Source organism: Oratosquilla oratoria, chromosome 22 (genome assembly GCF_046742065.1).
Source record: "Oratosquilla oratoria isolate Oo_2021 chromosome 22, ASM4674206v1, whole genome shotgun sequence".
NCBI lineage: Eukaryota > Metazoa > Arthropoda > Malacostraca > Stomatopoda > Squillidae > Oratosquilla > Oratosquilla oratoria.
In genome coordinates this window covers 46513883-46516382 of record NC_134798.1, presented here as the reverse complement: position 1 = coordinate 46516382, position 2500 = coordinate 46513883, and positions in this window count along the sequence as shown.

Here is a 2500-nt window from a genome sequence, read left to right as displayed (position 1 = left end):
TCTCATATACAGAAAACGCATTCTATAGAAAACGTTTGGAACGTTTCGTGTGTGTTTGAGCACTCTCGTGTCCCGAATGTCGATTAAATACCTCCATATGGGTGCGGTTGCCTCTTGGATGCTGTTCCAGAAGATTTGAGATAATGGGAGACCCAGTGTATGGCATCATCGCCATAAAGTAAGTCCGACATTTATTTGGTCCTCTGGAATGAAGGAACATGAGATGATAGTGGACCTCACTTATGTAAGTGCACACACATATACACACACACACACACATTCAAACACACGTACACGCGGACACATATACACCCACACACACACACAAACAGATGTACACACACACACACAAACAGATGTACTCACACACATACACAAATACACATGCACACACAAATACACACACACATGCACAAATGCACATGCACACACAAATACACACTCACACACATACACAAATACATATGCACACACAAACACACACACACAAATACACACACACACACATACATAAATGCATATGCACACACAAATACACACACATACACAAATACATATGCACATACAAACACACACACACACACAAATACACACACGCACACACAAATACACATACACACACACATATCCCCCCTCTCTCTCTCTCTCTCTCTCGTTAGATCATTCACTCACTTATTGCCTCGATTTTCATTGAGTGGAAACCCGAGGCCTTGCAGCATCCGGCAACGTTCCTCGATCCCACCCGCAGATCCCTCTGGGAAGAAACTTTGGATTGATGTCCGTGTTGTGTGAGTGTGGGGCAGTTTATATGTCAATGACTGAAATTGGGAGGAGGAAGAGAGGAGCCGTCGCCGGTTGTCAGCCTTCCTTGTGTATGTGGAGAAGATATAGTCTAAGCTGATTAAGAGACCGAATGCCAGTCCCTCGGGGCTGCACCTCCAAATGGAAGTGAAGTTGTTGGTGTTTGAAGACGAGTGTCGGGGAGCTGACTCTCTCCGACGTTCCCCTAATGTATATTTTATTCTGACTAACGGTAGGCTCTCGAAGGGCGGGGGACCCGGGAAGAGGGGGGAGGAGAGGGGGATAAGCAAGAATATGGATGTGTATAGGGGGAGAGGAGAAGGGGAGGGGGGAGAAGGAAGGATCTAGGTGTGGGAAGAGGGGGAGATTGAGGGGAAAGGAAGGGGAAGAGGGAAGGAGTAGGGTAAGGATAAGGGAGACGGGGAGGTTAGGGGAAGGGGAGAGGGGGAGAAGAAAGGAGTAGGGTGTGGGTAGGGGGGGAGGGGGAAGGAAAGGAGGAGTGGGAAGGAGGTATGTTTGTGTGAGGGGGAGAAGGAAGGAGCTGGGTGTGTGTAGGGGGGGAGGGGAGGTGGGAGAGACCACATTCTTGATCCCCTCCCCTCTGCCCCCCTCTCCCCCTCTCCCCCCTCTCCATGGAGAGCATATCCTGTTCAATAGGAAACCGTACCAAGACCTCGCTGAGGAAGTGTACACGGATGTACACAAATGTATATACATGTACACTTGTATATGTGTATGAGACACATGAGGGTGTGTACAAGTACGTGTTGCCTCTCACGTACACGCACACTAGGATGTGTACATTCAGGTCTGTGCACACGCACGCACGCACACATTTTTTTTTAATCTAATTTTATTATTATTTTTAAGATCCTTTGCTCCTGAACATGGGAATTTCCTTCATTTGATGACAAATTATATATATATATATGTATATGTCTACATACATATATGTATGTATGTATACATATATATTTATATTTATATATGTATATATGTCTATATATATGTATGTATATATACATACACACACACACATATATATATATATATATATATATATATATGCATATGTAGACATATATACATATATATGTATATATATATATATATATATATATATATATGTGTGTGTGTGTGTGTGTATGTCTACATATATATATATGTATATATATTTATATATATATATATATATATATATATATATATATATCTTCGTTTTAACCTTTGTCTTCTTCCTTTTCTTCCTCCTCTCCTCCTTCCTCTTCTTTTTTTTAATAAGAACCCAATGGTAGGGCAAAATATTGAATGAATTACTCGTAAACCCTGAACCCAGAGGCTGAGATGGGGGACAAGACTAGTGTCACTACGTTCCCCTGCGAGTCGTAGACAAAAGTATATTTGAATTCGGCAACCTCCCTTATAAGGGGGAAATGAGGTCTTTGTATGTTTATAAGATAATAATGATGATGATGATGATATTAATAACAAAAATATTTATTCTTGATCGTATATATGGTTAAAAAAAATCGTAGATTTTTAGTCCTTCGATTCTGTGCCTCGGACAATATACATAGTAACCGATATAAACGTCTCATATATATATATATATATATATATATATACATATATATATATATATATACATATGTGTGTGTGTGCGTGTGTGTGTGTGTGTGTGCTTCAAGACAGCCGGATC